The sequence below is a fragment of the Hyla sarda genome, chromosome 5 (assembly GCF_029499605.1).
Source record: "Hyla sarda isolate aHylSar1 chromosome 5, aHylSar1.hap1, whole genome shotgun sequence".
In the NCBI taxonomy this organism is placed as follows: Eukaryota; Metazoa; Chordata; class Amphibia; order Anura; family Hylidae; genus Hyla; species Hyla sarda.
In genome coordinates, this window is record NC_079193.1 from 269,005,715 (window position 1) to 269,026,255 (window position 20,541).

At 43.6% G+C, this 20,541-nt stretch overlaps 1 long non-coding RNA gene across 1 annotated transcript in view; it reads right to left on the bottom strand.

The window, feature by feature from the left end:
* Window positions 1–857: 857 nt before the first annotated feature.
* The window catches only part of LOC130272681 (uncharacterized), a 40,840-nt gene continuing 21,156 nt past the window's right edge, over window positions 858–20,541 (bottom strand). The window contains exon 3 of the long non-coding RNA XR_008843687.1: window positions 858–1,155. This is a non-coding gene — a long non-coding RNA (uncharacterized LOC130272681). The remainder of the gene's footprint in view (window positions 1,156–20,541) is intronic.

Sequence of the window (20,541 nt, forward strand, 5' to 3'; positions counted from 1 at the left end):
TAGAACTCCCACCAAAACTAACTTATCCCCTTTCCATAGGATAGGGGATAAGTAGCTGATTGTGGGGTGTGCAACCATGGGACCCTGGCTGTCAGTGAAGGAGCACACTCTATTCATTTTAATGGGAGCACCAGTGCAGCCTGACTGCAGTACTCGGATCTTTTCGGGACGCTCCTATAGAAATGAATGGAATGTGTTACGTCAACAGTACGCGCTCCTCACTGAGAGGCGGATTCCTTACCAGAGATCACGGGGGCGTCAGCGGTCAAACCTTCCACGATCAGTTACTCATTCCCTATTCTGCATATAGATTAGTTTTGGCTGGAGTTCCCCTTTAACCCCCATTGACTAAAGGAGAGGGCTGTATGCAGGCAAAACCACTTTTGCATTGAAGTGTATGGATGCAGTTGTGTGTATTTTCAAGATGATCATTCTTTATTTCATAACTCAATGGGCACATACTGTATAAGGTCGATAGGTTCTGCTCCAGCTTTATAGTAAAACTTGGGTAGCTTCGGCATGTACATGGCCAGTTTTATTTCTCTCACCATTCTTTTTCTTAGGTTCGCATCTATAGCACACAAATCCGTTTGTGATATACCACATATGCATGTACCAAGACAAGACCAATTTTACTCAATGTTGGATATGTTTTTGTAGTATATGTTTTTTGTGTGTCTTATTCATATGTATCCATTTGCTTGCGTTTTTTTGTTAATATAGTAAACTATGTAAAATCTGTAAAACAAGCAAAAAACAAACAAACAAAAAAACATATAACCACACCATGTGTCATTTAAATACTTCTGTTGGAAAAAACAGCGTAAGATGTACAGAAAAGTAGTGCATGCAGAACGTTTCTACGACACAGAAAAATTGTACTCAAACATAAAGGGGACAAAAAAAAAAAGGTCCAAACTGGCATCGTTTTGGCAACTTTTACAAAAGGGAAGTCTCTGGGTGTACCATACGTTTAGATACTACCGTATTTAAATGTATCACCCGGTGAACTGCTGCCCTATGATTGTGAAGGAGCCCTTACTGACATTTATTTGGTAAGGTTTATGGCCTAGTAATCCTGAAGTATGTTCTTGTGTTGGTTGCATGAGGGTTAAAAACACATTTCTGTTTCTTCACCTTTTTCCTTTTATTGTTCTGTCAGAAGAAAGAGAAGTTTAGGAGGTTTGGAAATCTATTGCAAAATATATCTTAGCATAACACCACAAATCCAGCTATTTTTGTATATAAAACCTTAGGTTGCAGCTAAACTGACTAGATTAAAATGTTTTTTTTTTTTTTAATTCTTGCTTTGTAGCAAAAACATTCTCTCTATAGGTTGCCTAGTTTTGCTTGCATAGCTTCTACAATGGGCTGTATGAACTCTATTGTCTCTCTATATTTGTACATAGCCTGTATGATTCTTTCCTGTAGCATGCCTTGTATCTGCGCTCCACTCTTCTCCAGCCTGTGTGAGCTGTCCTCCAAGGTTTTTCTCCCTGTGTACCACCCTTTTCTTATCTCTAAGGCTGGGTTCACACTACGATATCTCTGGACAGAATTTCTTCCGGAGATCAAGCCAGCGGCACTAGGACCGCTCAGACTGCATTGCCGTCCCCATAGATGTCAATGCCTTTCTGAGCAGATCTCCCAAAAGATCTACCCAGAAATGAATTGCAGGCTATGTGCCGTCCTACTGCCGCCGACTCGATCTCTGGCAGAAATTCTGTAGTGGGAACCTAGCCTAAGGCTAGGTTCAGACTACAGAATTTCCGATAGAAATTTAGTCGTAAAATTTCCGTCAGAAATTCCGCTTGCTAAAATGTCAAGTGTAGTTCACAAATTCACACTTCGGAATTTGTGAAGCGGAAAATCTGCTTCAAAATCCGCTTAGAAATTTCCGCCTGAAGAAAGGCGGTGCTCTTTCTTCAGGCGGAAATCCGCGCGGAACACATTGCAGACTATTGGAGACTGCAGTGTCCGCGCGGTCCTAGTGCCGACTGATTCAGCCGGCGCTGGCCGCACTCGGAATCTCCAGTTGGAAATTTTCTGCCTGGAGATTCCGTAGTCTGAACCTAGCCTTAGGGTCTATTCATACCGCAGAATTTCCGCTTCCGGAATTCCACTTGCGGAATTCTGCCTCAAATTAAAGCCCATAGACTTCTATGGGATTCCACACTCCCATTAACACTTCTGAATTTCCGCTTGCGGAAATTCAGAAGTGTGAATGGGAGTGCAGAATCCCATAGAAGTCTATTTGAGGTGGAATTCCGCAAGCGGAAATTCTGCCATGTGAATAGACCCCTAGGCTAGGTTCACACTGCAGAATCTCTGGTCAGAAAATCTCCGCCCGGAGATTCCGAGTGCGGCCAGTGCCGACTGAATCAGTCGGCGCTAGGACCGTGCGGACACTGCAGTCTCCAATAGAATGAAATGTGTTCTGCGAGTATTTCCGCCTGAAGAATGAGCAACGCCATTCTTCAGGCAGAAATTTTAAAGCGGATTGTCCGTTCACAAATTCCGCTTCCGTGTGAATTTGTGAACGGAAAACCATTCACTACACTATACATTTTAGTAAGCGGAATTTCTGCCTGCAATTTCAAAGCGGAATAGCAGGCAGAAATTCCGTAGTGTTAACCTAGCCTAACACTGAGAGAACAGAAACCCCTTTACATATGTCCAGCGTCAGTTGACAGTTCCCACCGGCACTGCAAAAGCTTCGCCGGAGGGAACATGAAGTCAGAACTGATCCCATTCATTTGAATGGGACCGTTCACAATCATCCGGTGTCTCAGTTTATACGATGGATGATTGGACTCACCGGACCGGCACAGAGAGGGGAACTCATCTTGCTTCATTCTCCTGTCCGGCGATCATAAACAACGGATGCTGGATGATGCACAACTGATGCCAACTGATGCGCCTGGCATCAGTTGGTGCATTAGTTGTGGCAATTTTTATCCAGTTTCGCCAGAGCCGGACGCCAGATAGATGTAAACCCAGCCCAAGGAAGTTATCTTAGTAGCTAAGTGGTTGGAAATTTGTAAAGACAATTATTTAGAAAGTTGCTTGCATTCAGAAAACAAATCACTAACAAAATTATAAAACTCTTCAACAAATTTATTGAAAAGGAAAAACTAAAATGTTGCATTGGTATAAGTATTTAGACCCTTTATTGGCAGCGATTTCAGCCTCCAGCGTTTTCAGGTATGATGCCACAAGGTTAGCACACCTACATTTGGGGATTTTTTGCCATCGTTCTTTGCAGATTCTCTCAAACTTTGTCAAGTTAGATGGGGACCGTCGATGGACAGCCATTTACCGGTCTGCCCAGAAATGATGGATTGGGCTTAGGTCAGGGCTCTTGCAAGGCCACTCAAGGACAATCACAGAGTTGTTTCTTAGCCACTCCTGTGTTGTCCTGGCTGTGCGCCTAGGGTCATTGTCTTGTTGGAAGATGCACATATGGCCCAGTTTAAGGTCCAGAGCATTCTTGATCAGGTTTTTATTAAGAATACTTCTGGGCTTTGATCCATTCAGCTTTCCCTCAACCTGACCAGAGTCTCTGTTCCAGCTGCTTAAAAACACCCCCATATCACGATGCTGTGCCCACAATGCTTTACTATAGGGATGGTATTGGGCATGTGATCAGCAGAGCCTGTTTTTTCTCTAGACATGATGCTTAGAATTTAGGCCAAAAACATCAATCTTGGTTTCATTAGACCAGAATCTTGGTCCTCATAGTCTGAGAGTCCTTTCAGTCCTTTCTTGCAAAGTCAAGGCAGGCTTTCATGTGTCTTTTTCTGAGGAGAGGCTTCTTTCTGGTCTATCTGCCATAAAGCCCAGATTGGTCAAGTGCTGCAGTTATGGTTGACTTTCTAGAAGTCTCTTCTATCTGCACACAGGGGCCGACATTTATCATTGTCCTTTTGTGTCTAGAAACACAGTTTTTTGTGTCTAGAAAAGGCGCAAAAAAGGCACAAGCAGGGTTTATTTGTCCCTTTTTTGCCCTTCTCCTCCGATTACTTTTCAAGATTGTTCCAAACTTCTTCAGTTTAAAAATAATGAAGACCACTGTGCCCTTAGTAATTTTCAGTACAGAAGAAATGTTATGTATCCTGTTCTAGATCTGTACCTCTGCATAATCCAGTCTCTGAGCTTTACAGACATTTCTTTCCACCTCGTGACTTGATTTTTGCTCTGATATACATTATCAGCTGTGAGATCTTATATAGACAGGACTGTGACTTTCCAAATCCTGTCCAATCCCCTGAATTCACCACAGACTCCAATAAAGGTGTAAAAACATCTCAGAGATGATGAAGAGAAATGGGAGGAGCCAGAGCTAAATTTCACTGCAAAGTGTCTGAATACTTATGTCCAATGTGATATTAGTTTACTAATATATTTAGTTTTCCCTTTTTGATAAATGAGCAAAAATATCTAAAATGTATTAATGAAGGAAAGAATGTTGATTTTAGTAGAAGACTGCAACATAAAATGTGAAAAAAGTGGAAGGGTGTGAAGACTTTTTGAAAGGGTGTGAAGACTTTTCGAATGCATTGTATAAACAAGGGACATAATTGGAATGGTTTGTGTCATCTGCCGCAGTGAATGTGGATATCTGCTCTCCTAGAAACCTCATTTGCGCAGGCGAGGGCTGACTGGACTGTGCACCTTATCATGTGGATGACAGGTTAAACAAGGCTTATCAATGTGTAGTCAATCCAGGTTTATGAGGAATGATAACAATGTCACCTCACTTCTTCATGGATTCATTTCGATACTAGCTCACAGAAATAATCTGCTAAACATCATGAAAAACATGGGGGATTTATGTTTTATTAAAAAAGTAACTAAATACAATATGACTGGTAGTAAATCCCACCCAGCCAATGGCCGCGAGCTTCCTCTGCCTCGTCTTATCATTATTGTTTATTTAATAATTCTATAAATGTCTCTTGACTTTGTTCATATGACAGTAAAACAGATTATGTTTTCCCTGATAATGATAACATACAAAGCAGCGTTGGAACTTCTGTTGTTGTTTTTCTTAGTATTTAACTAGAAGTGGTTTTATTTAACCCCTTCCCTCCCTAGGGCATACATCCTGTCTATTCCTGGCTCTGCAGGACGCCAGGTGGGGGATCGGCGCCGGGAGCTGGATGTCAATCACAGATGGGATTCCACCGCAGCTACCGAGATCGAGATTGCAGCAGTCTTTGCAGTGTTAACCCTATAGATGTCTTAGTCAGTACCAAGGGTAGACTACCACCTCATGGGGCCCCTGGACAATAGAAGATCATAGGGCTCCGTGTGCCCACCCATGTGCATGCCACAACTTTATAGATGCCCCATCTACATATGATATAATTGATGTCTCCTTCTGTACAGTCTGCTTTGGGAGATAGTTCTGCAATTGCTGTAATCACACTCCCATTAGTGATGAGCATTGGCATTGGCCATATTCGAATTCGCAATATTTCGTGAATATATAGATGAATCTTCCTCCTATATTAGCGAATTTCGCGTATTCGTTATATTCGCATATTCGTATATTCGCATATTCGAGGAAGAAAACAGTGAGGGGGTGGGCAACTTTACTATTGGTTGCTAGGGATGTTGTTGATAACTTCTGATAAGTGTATTTGCATCATTCTAATTGGCCCACAAGTGAAAAGAAGGAATATGCAAATATGCGCATATGCGGGGAAAAAAAGTGAATGTTCGTAATTTCGAATATATAGCGAATATATTTGCAATATTCGCAAATTCATGAATTTGCGATATTGATGATAAAGATTCTAAATGCGAATATTCACGCCCAACACTTAATCCCATCTCTCTTAGGCAGCCTGTACATGCTGAGATTACAGTGATAGGAATATGGTGAATGCCTCTACGTTCCTGTCAGAATTTAATCAACGCTCCAGTTATTGACGGCCAGAAGGAAGTCGCAGTGCTGCCTGCCTCACTGATGTACACTTGCCGTAAGTGCAGATTGAACATGTGCTTTTGACCATCAGGGTGGTATCGGAGTTCCTGTACTGTGTCTTCCTCTCTCTGTAAGTGTAGGCAGCACAGCAATGAGTACAGTCTGTGGCCCAGATTTATCAAACTGTGTAAGAGAAAAAGTGGAGTGCGTGGTGTGCCACTGGGGTGGAAAGTGAAGTGTATGGGGCAGATGTTGTAGCCCAGGGGAAGATGGTATTAACCCCTAAATGTTCGTGACGCCAGGGCGTGGTTTTACCGAGAACCACCCGAACGGTAGCACCGCTAGTCCTAGTTAGGCAGGGCAAATAAGAGTCCAAGGCCAGGTCAGGGTTAATGGTAGCTTTACTAAGGTAGACAGGTGGTAGTCTTTACAGCTAGGCCAGGGTCCCAGAGAGGTGATCAGTAACACAGGGGACCTTGCAGCTTGCTCAGACTTGCAGTGACTTTGACAGACTTGAGTACAGCCATGCTGACTATAATAGACTTGACTGAAGATAGTGACAGCAGACATAGATGACTTGACTTACTGACTTGCGGCTGTAATTTAGGCCTCCAGATGTGCTGGACACTGGCTCTGAGACGTCTGGACTGGACTTGACCTCAGGATCTAAGAGATTGATTGTAGTACCTCCCCTCTTATAAAGGGGGGCAGTGCAAGGAGCCCATAGGCTAGCTGCGGGTCATCTGGTCACCTGGTGATCTCTAGGTAACAAAACATGTGACTTTAACATGTGACAACCATTATCATGTGATCACTAACCATGTGACCATATCAAAGGTCTGTCACACACGCAAGCACCGGCCGTGGGCGCAAATCCCAGCCCATCACTCACCATGTTCCGCTGCTGCTTCCTCCTCTGTGTCTCAGCTCCGGCGCATGCATCCCCGTCTCCTAGGGCGCACAAATGCTGGAGCTCTGAAATTTAAAGGGCCAGTATGCCCTTAATTAGTTGTTACACCTGACACTACATTATTAAGTCCCTGCACCTCCCACACTTTCCTGACAGACCTTCAGTGCCCCTAGCCTGAGATTAAGCATTCCATATTGCCTGTTGCCTTACCCGTGTATCCTGACCTTCCGCTAAGTTATTTGACTTCGCACCTTTGCCCCCTGCCTTGACCTTCTGCTACGTTTGAATACGCTACTGCCTTATCCTTTGGTACCTCACCAAGCCCAGCTATCTGTTTGGTCGAGCCGTGTTGGGGGGGTAGCGACCTGGGTGTCGCCTGCTGCAGCAAGCCCATCCTGCCTGAAGACCAGCGGCACCTTAGACTCCGCTTCCTGATACGGTCCGAGTCATCAGCCACACAGGTTAGAGGATCCACACCCTGCTCAGTAACAGCAAGATCCAGCCATGGATCCCACTGGGGTTCCTCTGACACAGAATCCGGATCTCGCTTCCATTGTGGCACTCCAGTCACAGCAGTGTGCCAAGCAGGCACAGCAGTTGAGCCAGTTATCCGCTCTGATGCAGCAATTGCTCACTGCACATCAGCAACCGCCACAGCCTCCTCCTGCTTCAGTGTTGCCTCCTGCTGCTGCAGTCATCTCCGGATCAAAACTCTGCTTGTCTCTTCCAGAGAAATATGAGGGGGATCCCAAGTCCTGTCGTGGTTTTGTGACTCAGTGCTCCATGCACATTGAACTCATGGCAGAACAGTTTCCTACAGAATGAGCAGAGGTGGCCTTCGTCGTCAGTCTCTTAACTGGAAGGGCTTTGGCCTGGGCAACTCCGCTTTGGGATCGCAGTGATGCTCTCACAACCAATCTACAGGCATTTCTGATGGAATTTTGGGATGTCTTCGAAGGACCTGCTCGAGTTTCCTCTGCTTAGATGGCATTGCTGAGTCTATCTCAGGGCATCTCCTCTGTGGGCGAGTATGCCATCCAATTTTGTACCCTGGGTTCAGAGTTATCATGGAACAATGAAGCTCTTTGTGCCACCTTCAAGAGAGTATTATCTAGTCATATCAAGGATGTCCTCGGTGCCCGGGAATTGCCATCTAACCTGAATGAACATATACAGTTGGCATCCCGGATTGATATCTGTTTCTCAGAGTGAAGTGAGGAACTACGACCAGAAAGGGAGTCTGCATGACCTCGGTGCTTTCCTCGTCTGGCACCTGTCTTCCAGCAACCACCGCAATCTTCTTCGTTGCCTCCCGCAGTGGAGGCTATGCAGGTGGATCGGTCTTGCCTGACCCTGCAGGAAAGAACTCACCGAAGAACTGAGAATCTATGCCTATATTGCGCCAGTGCAGATCACTTCCTCAAAGATTGTCCTCTGTGTCCGCAGTCTCAGGGAAACGCTCGCACCTAGGGCTTCTCCCTAGGTGTGAATATCACCTTTCCACCCTTGAATTTGATGGTCCAGCTTTTCCTACCCTCCAAAGAGATCATCTCCGTTCTTGCCTTCCTGGACTCTGGCTCCGCGGGAAATTTTATTGATGCCTCCCTAGTACATAGGCATCGACTGCCAGTGTCCCGCCTGTTAAAGCCCTTGTATATCTCTATGGTCAATGGTGAAAGACTGGACTGTACTGTGCTACATCGCACAGAACCGTTGTCTATGCAGGTCGGAGTCTTGCATAAGGAGAACTTGTGCTTCTATGTTCTTCCTCATTGTATTCTCCTCTCTTGCTTGGCCTACCTTGGTTGCAACTCCATGCTCCTCACTTGGATTGGAAAACTGGAGAAGTTCTCCACAGGGGTCCGCAGTGCAAGAATCACTGTATTCATATACATCTGTCTAAATTGGAACCATCATCTTGTCCTCTGCCTGGTTTTCCTTCATTCCTTCAGGACTTTACTGATGTCTTCAGTGAAAAGCAAGCTAAAGTTTTACCACCACATCGTCCTTACGACTGTCTCATTGACTTACTACCCAGCATAACACCTCCCAGGGGTCGAATCTACCCTTTGTCTGTTCATGAAACTCAGGCCATTTCCAATTACATCCAGGAAAACCTTCAGAAGGGATTTATCAGGAAGTCCTCTTCCCCTGCCGGAGCCGGGTTCTTCTTCGTGGAAAAAAAAAGACGGGTCTTTACGACCTTGCATCGACCCCCGAGGATTGAATAAAATTACAGTAAAGAACCGCTACCCACTTCCTTTAATCTCTGAGTTATTTGATTGTTTAATCTTCTCTAAACTGTATCTTTGTGGGGCCTATAACTTGATTAATATATGAGAAGGGGATGAATGGAAGACTGCATTTAATACTCGTGATGGACATTTCGAGTATCTTGTGATGCCCTTCGGACTCTGCAATGCTCCAGCAGTCTTCCAGGAGTTTGATAATGATATTTTTCATGACCTTCTATACTCCTGTGTCATTGTCTATTTGGATGACATACTCATCTACTCGCCCAATATCCAGTCTCATCGCTCTCATCTCCGTCAAGTGTTACAGCATCTCCGTGAAAATCATCTCTATGCAAAACTACAGAAATGTACTTTTGAAACAAACAGCCTACCATTTTTGGGGTATATTGTTACCAGTCAAGGTCTTCAAATGGATCCCAATAAGTTGTCCGCAGTACTGGACTGTCCTCAACCTTCGGCTTTGCCAATTACTGTCGGCAATTTATTTCTCACTACTCCACTCTGGTTGCCCCCATTGTCACACTTACCAAGAAGACTGCTAATCCAAAAGTTTGTACTCCTGAGGCTGAAGAATATTTCAAACAGTTAAAGTCCACCTTCGTTACTGCTCCTGTTCTATCTAGACCCGATCCTAGCAAACCATTTATCTTGGAAGTGGATGCTTCTTCAGTTGAAGCAGGTGCAGTGTTAACGCAAAAGTCTTCTAAGGGGAGAACCTGCGGATTTTTCTCTAAAACCTTCTCCCCTGTGGAGAGAAATTATACCATCGGTATCGCAAGCTCTTGGCCATTAAGTTGGCTTTAGAAGAATGGCGTCACCTTTTGGAAGGCTCTGTACATCCGCTAACTATCTATTTCGACCACAAGAACTTGCTCTATCTCCAGTCTGCCCATCGTCTCAAACCTGGACAGGCTTGTGGTCTCTGTTCTTCTCTATATTTAACTTCTTAATCCATTTTCACCCTGCAGAGAAGAATCTTTGGCCTGATGTTCAAGGCCAGGAATCTCATTCTCAACATATTATTCCCCTTGTTCGTCTCATCTCAGCAGCGCCGGCAATCTACTGGCTGGAAGAAGCGCACCTGTATGCGTGAAACTGCCGGCAGTCGCCTCTGAGCGCCCCTTGCCATTCATGTCTTCCCGGCCGGATTGAGCAGCCCAAGATGGTAGCCGATATTTCAGTATCTGTACAGTGAGTGCAGGATGCCTGTTTTTCTTTGTTGCATTCTTGTATTTACTGGGTTTCCCATTGTCCTAGCACCTCCGTCAGCTGAGTTGATCTGGGTAGTAGCCCGAGTGTCCGTACTGTCCATCTCATGAAGCTGTATATACAGGTACCAGTGCCACTATTCTATTACTCTTTTTTGTGCAATCATAAGAAGTGTGGAGCTTAAGGAAAATGGTTTTGTGAGATGTCTTCCGAGTGCTACTGCTAGAAGAGATAGAAGACGTATTCTTAATATTGTTAAGCAAGCAAAGCAGGAAGGGGACATGGATGTTCTTGTCCATCTAGGGACAAATGACCTGGCTTGCAATGAAGTTTCAGAGGTGAAGAAATCTTTTATCACACTTGGTAATGATGTACAGGATTTTACATCCACTGTTTCATTTTCTAAAGTTCTGCCTGCACATAACGTTCAGAATGATAGGCAGAGGCGCATTAAGGAGTTCAACTTATGGCTTAGTAAATGGTGTCAAGAGCAAGGATTTGGCTTTGTGTTTCATGATAGCTCTACTTGGATTAGAAAGGAACTGTACAAAAAGATGGTTTGCATCTTTCTCTCAAAGGAACGAATGTACTCAGTGAACAATTCCAAGACTTTGCAAAGGAGTATTTAAACTAGGAAGGGGGGGGGGCAAAAGAGTGAAAATCCATGAGTCCAATTGCCCCCCGAAACAATGCCAGAACATGTCAGTAGCACAGAGGTTAATAAATGACAAGCTCGGAGTCCGTCTATAAATGCCCTCAGTTTAGGTAATAAAATCTATGAACTTGGGTCAATAATGGCATCTGAGAATGTAGATTTAGTGGCTGTTACTGAGACATGGTTTAATGAAAGTAATGACCGGGACATATCCATACCAGGATACTCTTTATACAGAAGAGACAGAGAAGGCAAGAACGGAGGAGGAGTGGCCCTATATGTGAAAGATAGCATAACATCTAACCTAATACAAGTTAGTGAGGCAAACATAGAGTCAGTTTGGGTTACGTTGCAGTTTGGTAATCCAACAGTAACTCGTGTAGGTGTGATATATAGACCACCTGGCCAAGTTAAAGAATTAGATGATCTACAAGTTGAAGAAATAGCTCAAATGACAATGAAAGGAGAAGTTATCATGGGAGACTTCAATCTTCCGGATATAAACTGGAAAACCAAAATAGCTAGTTCTGCCAGGAGTACAGATATTCTAAATTCCCTACTGGGATTATCTCTACAAAAAGTGGCTGAGGAGCCAACCCGGAGGGGGGCCATTTTGGATTTGGTTTTCACAAATGGGAATTTGGTATATGATGATATTGTAGGCGAAAGCTTGGGATCTAGTGATCACCAGTCAGTGTGGTTTAATATAAGAACAGTGAAGGAGTCACACCACACAAAAACAAAAATTTTAGATTTTAGAAAAACAGACTTTTCAAAAATGAGTACCTATAAGACTGGAACAAATTACATGGAGTCCAGGAGAAATGCGACTACTTAAAAGAAGCATTATGCAAAAAACTGCATTAGACTTGTCAGTAAAAGCAGGAAAATGAAGAGACCACTGTGGTACTCCGCAGAAGTGGCCAAAATCATAAAAAACTAAAAGCTAGCATTTAGTAATTATAAAACAACCCAGAGCAATGAAGATAGGGAAATCTAGAAGACTAGGCAGAAAGAGGCGAAGCAAGTTATAAGAACTTCTAAAGCGCAGGCATAAGAAAAACTAGCTCAGTCTGTGAAAAAAGGGGATAATACATTCTTCAGATATATAAATGAAAAAAGGAAATTAAAACAAGGTATAACTAAATTCAAAACAAAGGAAGGAAGGTGTGTAGAAGAGAATAAAGGGCTAGCCGAATGTCTTAATGAATACTTCTGTTCAGTTTTTACAGAAGAAAAAAAAGGAAAAGTACCTCCATTAGGGAGGAAGACTAATAAATTGTTTGATGCATGTGTCCTTACAAAGGAAGAGGTTCTACGTTTGCTATCTAAAGTGAAGACAAATAAGTCACAGGGGCCTGATGGGATACACCCAAAATTATTAAAAGAGCTTAGTGGTGAGCTAGCAAAACCGTTAACAGATTTATTTAACCAATCACTGGTAACAGGAGTTGTCCCGGAAGATTGGACATTACATAGTAACATAGTAACATAGTTCATAAGGTTGAAAAAAGACCAGAGTCCATCAAGTTCAACCTATAACCCTAATAAGTCCCTATTGAGTTGAGTTGATCCAGAGGAAGGCAAAAAACCCTCATACTAGAGGTAAAAATTCCTTCCCGACTCCAATGTGGCAGTCAGAATAAATCCCTGGATCAACCTTGTCCCTATAAATGTAGTATACATAACCAGAATTGTTATTACTCTCCAAAAATGCATCCAGACCCTTTTTGAACTCTATTACAGAGTTCACCATTGCCACCTCCTCAGGAAGAGAATTCCACAGTAAAGCTCTTACAGTAAAGAACCCCTGTGCTGGTGTAGAAACCTTCTTTCCTCTAGATGTAGAGGATGCCCCCTTGTTATTGATACAGTCCTGGGTATAAATAGATCATGGGAGAGATCTCTGTACTGCCCCCTGATATATTTATACATAGTTATTAGGTCGCCCCTAAGCCTTCTTTTTTCTAAACTAAATAAGCCTAATTCTGATAATCTTTCTGTGTACTGTAGTCCTCCCATTCCCCGTATTGCCCTGGTTGCCCGTCTTTGAACCCTCTCCAGCTCCACTATATCTTTCTTGTACACTGGTGCCCAGTACTGTACACAGTATTCTATGTGTGGTCTGACTAGTGATGTGTACAGCAGGAGAATTATTTCTTTGGCGTGGGCATCTATGCCCCTATTGATGCACCCCATGATTTTGTTTGCCTTGGCAGCAGCTGCCCAACACTGGTCACTACAGCTAAATTTACTGTTAACTAAGACTCCTAAGTCCTTTTCCACGTCAGTCTCCCCAAGTGTTCTCCCATTTGATACATAATCCCAGCCCGGATTTTTCTTCCCCATGTGCATTACCTTACATTTATCAGTGTTGAACCTCATCTGCCACTTCCCAGCCCAAACCTTCAACCTATCCAGATCCATTTGAAACAGTTCACTGTCCTCTATAGTGTTTACCGCTTTACAGAGTTTTGTGTCATCTGCAAAGATTGCTACTTTACTATTCAACCCCTCTGCAAGGTCATTAATGAATATATTAAATAGGACAGGACCCAAGACGGACCCCTGTGGTACCCCACTAGTAACAGTCACCCAATCAGAATAAGTACCATTAATAACCACCCTCTGTTTCCTATCATTGAGCCAGTTACTTACCCACTTGCACACATTCTCCCCCAGCCCAAACCTTCTCATTTTATGCACTCCATATGGGCCAGGGACTATTGATAGGATTCAGATTATTGGGCAGACTAGATGGGCCAAATGGTTCTTATCTGCCAACGCATTCTATGTTTCTATGTTTCTAGTGGTAGATATTAGGTAGATAGTGCAGGTAACAGTTCATAAGGTTGAAAAAAGACCAGAGTCCATCAAGTTCAACCTATACCCCTAATGAGTCCCTACCAAGTTGAGTCGATCCAGAGGAAGGCAAAAAAAAACCTCATACTAGAGGTAAAAATTCCTTCCTGACTCCAAATATAGCAGTCAGAATAAATCCCTGGATCAACGTTCTGTCCCAATCAATCTAGTATACATAACCAGCAATGTTATTTTTCTCCAAACATGCATTCAGCCCCTTTTTGAACTCTTTTACAGAGTTCACTATGGCCACCTCCTCAGGCAGAGAATTCCACAGTCTCACTGCTCTTACAGTAAAGAACCCCCGTCTGTGCTGGTGTAGAAACCTTCTTTCCTCTAGATGTAAAGGATGCCCCCTTGTTCAAGATACAGTCCCGGGTATAAATAGATCATGGGAGAGATCTCTGTACGGTCCCCTGATATATTTATACATAGTTATTAGGTCTCCCCTAAGCCTTCTTTTTTTCTAAACTAAATAACCCTAATTCTGATAATCTTTCTGGGTACTGTAGTCCTCCCATTAACCCGTATTACCCTGGTTGCCCGTCTTTGAACCCTCTCCAGCTCCACTATATCTTTCTTGTACATTGGTGCCCAGTACTGTACACAGTATTCCGTGTGTGGTCTGACTAGTGATTTGTACAGCGGTAGAATTATTTCCTTGTCGTGGGCATCTATGCCCCTATTGATGCACCCCATGATTTTATTTGTCTTGGCAGCAGCTGCCCGACACTGGTCACTACAGCTAAATTTACTGTTAACTAAGACTCCCAAGTCCTTTTCCATGTCAGTCATCCCAAGTGTTCTTCCATTTAACACATAATCCCAGCCCGGATTTTTCTTCCCCATGTGCATGACCTTATATTTATCAGTGTTGAACCTCATCTGCACCTTCCCAGCCCAAACTTCCAACCTATCCAGATCCATTTGTAACAGTGCACAGTCCTCTATTGTGTTTACCGCTTTACAGAGTTTAATATCATCTGCAAAGATTGCTACTTTACTATTCAACCCCTCTACAAGGTAATTAATGAATATATTAAATAGGACAGGACCCATGACGGACCCCTGTGGTACCCCACTAGTAACAGTCACCCAATCAGAATAAGTACCATCAATAACCACCCTTTGTTTCCTCTCACTGAGTGAGTTACTTACCCACTTACACACATTCTCCCCCAGCCCAATCCTTCTCATTTTATGCACCAACCTTTTAAGTGGAACCGTATCAAATGCTTTGGAAAAATCCAGATATACGACATCCAGCGATTGCCCCTGGTCCAGTCTAGAGCTCACCTCCTCATAAAAGCTGATCAGGTTAGTTTTACAGCACTGAGCCCTAATAAAGCCATGCTGATATGGAGTCATACATTTATTTTTATCAAGATACTCCAAAATAGCATCTCTTAGAAAGCCCTCAAACAATTTACATACAATGGAGGTTAGACTAACAGGTCTATAATTCCCAGGGTCATCTTTTGGCCCCTTTTTAGATATTGGCACCACATTTGCCATGCGCCAGTCCTGGGGAACAGTCCGTGTCACTATAGAGTCCCTGAATATTAAAAATAGGGGTCTGTCTATTACATTACTTAATTCCTTTAGAACACGGGGGGTGAATGCCATCTGGACCTGGCGATTTGTCTATTTAGATTTTTTGTAGGCGGCACTGTACTTCTTCCTGGGTTAGACAGGTGACCTGTACTGGGGAGTTTACCTTATCTCGCTCTATTTCACCTGGCATTTCATTTTCCTCGGTGAATACAGTGGAGAAGAATTTGTTTAATATATTTGCTTTTTCCTGATCCCAGTTTATTATTTCTTTCTTATCATTTTTTAAAGGGCCTACACTTTCATTTTTGACCTTTTTGCTATTTATATAGTGTGACAGTGTGGCAAGGAAAGGGTGTATTTCCCTTGCTAACTCTGGAGAATGCTCCACCTGTGGCCTGATAAATGAGGTATCAGGAAGGGAAAGTGTGTTTAAAATGAAAGGAAACAGAATAGTTGGGGCTCTCCCTGGGAAACAGCATGCTGCTGTAGGGAGAGACACTCGGACCCTGTTGAGGAAGCACACAGCTGAAGTTGTGAGTGGTCTAAGAAGTGGTGTGAATTGTGAGTAGCAGGTTGCAGGAGTCATATGTTTAACTGGCTGAGGGTAGCTCACCAGTTCGTAGTCAGGGCAAGCTGATGTGTGTAGTTAGTGACTAGACGGTCTAGGACTTTATTTTGTTCCTGTTTATGTTTTGTTTTACCTGCAACCTGTGGAAATAAAGCTGGCAAGGAACCAGACTTGTATGCGGAACTGTGGTCTGTGGTGTAATTGTGAGGAACGTGTCCCGTGGCAAAGTGACCAGGACGATCCCAGAGCTAATCCCCAAGATGGAAGGTCACAATAGTTAAAGAACATTTTGGGGTTAGTTTTTCTCTCTTGGTCAATGAGTCTTTCTGTCTCTATTTTTGCGGCTTTTATCAGTTTTTTACATATTTTACATTTTTCTCTATAGCTTTTTAATGCTTCTTCACTGCCGTCCTGTTCTAGTAGTTTAAATGCTTTATTTTTGTCATTTATTGCACCCTACGTTCTTATCCATCCATATTGGTTTTCTTTTATTTCTGCACCTTTTATTCCCATAAGGTATATACATCTTACAGTGAAAATTTAAGATATTTTTAAAAGTCTCTCATTTAGTGTCCGTATTCATGTTTTTGAGGACATTATCCCAATTTATATTGTTAAGGGCTTCTCTGAGTTGATCAAACTTTGACTTCCTAAAGTTCATTGTTTTTGTGGCCCCTCGAGAGATTCCCTTATTGAAGAACAAGTTATAATGTATTACCGTATATACTCGAGTATAAGCCGAGTTTTTCAGCACGATTTTTCGCGCTCAAAATGCCCCCCTCGGCTTATACTCGAGTGAATTCTCTGCCTGTCAATCCCTTCTCAATGGTCTTCAACCTGCGGACCTCCAGATGTTGTCCGGGCATGCTGGCAGTTGTAGTTTTGAAACATCTGGAGGTCCGCAGGTTGAAGACCACTGTGCGGGCCTTCGTCATCATCCAGACCCCCCTTTAGTTTTCTACTCACCTCCCCTCAGTGGGAAGGAAGGGTGAGCTGGTCCGGGCCATCTATGCTGCAGGGACCGTCCGGTGGGGAGGGTTAGTCGTTCCGGGCTGTACATTTTCACCAGGAGGCCCTCTTCTCCGCTCTAGTGACGTAGTCCCGGGCCGGCCCGCATCAGAGAAGAGGGCCTCCCGGTGAAAATGTACAGCTCGGAAAGACTTACCCTCCCCACCAGACGGTCCCTGCAGCATAGATGGCCCGGACCAGCTCACCCTTCCTTCCCACCGAGGGGAGGTGAGTAGAAAACTAAAGGGGGGTCTGGATGATGATGAAGGCCCTCGCAGTGGTCTTCAACCTGCGGACCTCCAGATGTTTCAAAACTACAACTCCCAGCATGCCCGTACAGCCGATGGCTGTCCGGGCATTGTGGGAGTTGTAGTTTTGCAACATCTGGAGATCCACAGGTTGAAGACCACTGAGGGGATTGACAGGCGGTGATGATGAAGGGAGGGGGGGGGGGATGATGACAGGGTGATGATGACAGGGTGATGATGACGGGGGTGATAATGACAGGGGGGGATGATGACATGGGGGGATGATGTATTTCCCACCCTAGGCTTATAGTCGAGTCAATAACTTTTCCTGGGTTTTTGGTGTGAAATTAGGGGCCTCGACTTATATTCGGGTCCGCTTATACTCGAGTATATACGGTTTATTATGATCACTATTTCCTAGGTGTCCTTCTACTTGTACATTAGTTATTCTGTCAGGTCTGTTGGTTAATATTAAGTCTAGTAGGGCGCCCCCTCTGGTCGGGCCCTGCACCATTTGGGACAGATAATTGTCTTTAGCTATAGTCAGAAACTTGTTTCCTTTATGAGATTCACAGGTCTCAGTCTCCCAGTTTATATCAGGATAGTTAAAGTCCCCCATTATTATCACCTCATTCTGATTTGCTGCCTTGTTTCTTTGCCTCAGTAATTGATCTTCTGCCTCTTCCATTATGTTTGGTGACTTATAGCAAACTCCTATCAGAATTGTTTTATTTTTATCTCCATATATTTCTACCCATAATGACTTCACATTATCGTTTCCCTCCCATAAATCCTCCCGCAGTGCGGCCTTCAGACTCGATTTCACATAAAGACAAACTCCTCCCCTTTCCGTTTTGTCCGATCCTTCCTGAATAGACCCTGTATGTTGACCGCCCAGTCACAGCTATCTTCCAACCAAGTCTCTGTTATACCCACTATGTCTTCAAATGACATCAACCTCTCCAGTTCGTCAGTTTTATTGGTCAGACTTCTGGCATTAGTCATCATGCAATTCAGTGGTTTTTTTTTTCCTATGATGCCTATCCCTATTTACTATTCTAACCCCTCCCTCCGCTCCACCCCCAGGTACATTATTAAGTCCCCCCCCCTCTATCTACACTATCTTCCCCCTCTATGTTGTAGGTTCCCTCCCCCCCCAGTCCCTAGTTTAACCCTTTAAGGACCAATACAAATAAACCTGTACGCCCCTGAAAGACCAGGCCTGTTTTTTCAAATCGGGGATGTCTGTCTTTATTAGAGAATAACTCTGGTAACGTTTTGCCAATCATGATAATTCTGACATTGTTTTTTTGTCACAAGTTGTCCTTCATGTACATAGTAAAAGTAACCGATATCATTTGTAGTTTTTTTTTACAATGCAAAAAATCATGAAATGTTTTAAAAAATTAAGATTTTTTTGCTATTTTAACACTAATAAGTTGCATATATTTATACTTACGGACCAAATAGTTTATGAAACTTATACTTTCAGATGTCTACTTTATTTTGACAGCATTTTTTAATTAACATTTTAAATTAGTTAGAAGCCTAACAATTTAAAGGGGTACTCCGGTGAAAACCTTTTTTATTTTAAATCAACTGGTGCCAGAAAGTTAAACAGATTTGTAAATTACTTCTATCGAGAAATCTTAATCCTTCCTGTACTTATTAGTTGCTGAATACTACAGTGGAAATTCTTTTCCGTTTGAAACACAGAGCTGTCTGCCTACATCATGAGCACAGTGCTCTCTGCTGACATCTCTGTCCATTTTAGGAACTGCCAGCATAAAAGGAAATCCCCATAGCAAACATATGCTGTTCTGGGCAGTTCCTAAAATGGACAGAGATGTCAGCAGAGAGCACTGTGCTCGTGATCTCAGCAGACAGCTCTGTGTTTCAAAAAGAAAAGAATTTCCGCTGTAGTATTCAGCAGCTAATAAGTACAGGAAGGATTAAGATTTTTTTTATAGAAGTAATTTACAAATCTGTTTAACTTTCTGGCACCAGTTGATTTAAAAAAAAAATATGTTTTTCACCGGAGTACCCCTTTAACTTGAAATTTTGAAAATTTGAAAAGTACATCTTTTTTTTTATGTGCTATGCAAGGTTTGCAGAAATTTGAAGGTGGTAGAACATAGGAACATCCCCCCAAATGACCCCATTCTAAAAACTAGACCCCTCAAGGTATTCGCTAGGGGGTACAGTGAGTATTTTAACACCATAGTTTTTTGGCAGGAATTATTACAAAGTCAGTGTTAAAAATTTGAAATTTGCAATTTTTCACAAATGCATCATTTGGGGGACATATTTTTTGTACATCACTTCAGATATTGCAAGAAATGCACCCTATGTTTTATTCAGCTGCTCAGCCCGTGTTTGGAAATACCCCCATTTAGGCCATATTTGGTTCCTTGGCCACATGGTAGGACCCCAAAGGAGAGGAGCGCCATTTGGCTTTCAGGGCATCATTATATGAATAGTCCCCATTCATACTGCGTTTCTGCAGTATAGGTGTCCGTTGTCGTGTCCAAAAAGTGATGCCAATGTATACTGTAGCAGTCCTATTCAGAAATGAATGGAGCTGCTACAGTATACGTCAGCATCACTTTTTTAGACATGATGCTGACGGATACCTCTAACACTGCAGAAACGCAGTATGAATGGGAAGCAGTGTTGGGTCACACAGAGCGCATCCGCAGCATATTTCACACCGCGGATGACCCCCAGCAGTCACAAGGGCGACATCACTGCTGTGGCTGGGTAGCTCAGTGTGTCCGCTCATGACTGCTGGCGGCGAAGTGGACACACACAGGGCCGGCCCTAGGGTTGTGTGAGCTGTGCGGCCGCACAGGGCGCCTTAGCAACAGGGGCGCCGGGCGGCCGACACAGCTCGCACCAGGTATAAGTAATTTTTATTGCCCGAAGTGCAGTTCTGGGTGCCGGGCAGGTAACTTCTTCTGACATTTAGCGCTGCTTCGTGCAAGCAGCGCTAAATGCTGGTATAATGAAGAAAACTGTGCCCTGTAGCGGAATGTGACCCTCTGCACAGGGACACAGTTTTCTGCTTTGCAGGGCGCTCCCTCTCATTCCATTCCCACTACCCTCCCTCAACTGTGTCCCTATGCGGAGGGTCACATTCCGCTTCAGGGCACAGTTTTCTTCATTACACAGGGAGGTTTCACTTACCCCAACCTCCTCTGCCTCTCTGATTGGCTGGCCGGCCTGAGTCTGAAGAGGGACGTCGCACATGGGACATCCCTCCGCAGACCTGCACAGGAGGACGTCAGTGATGTCACTCATCAGGCCGCCGTCGGAGAGAAGCGCAGCGCAGGACAGGTAA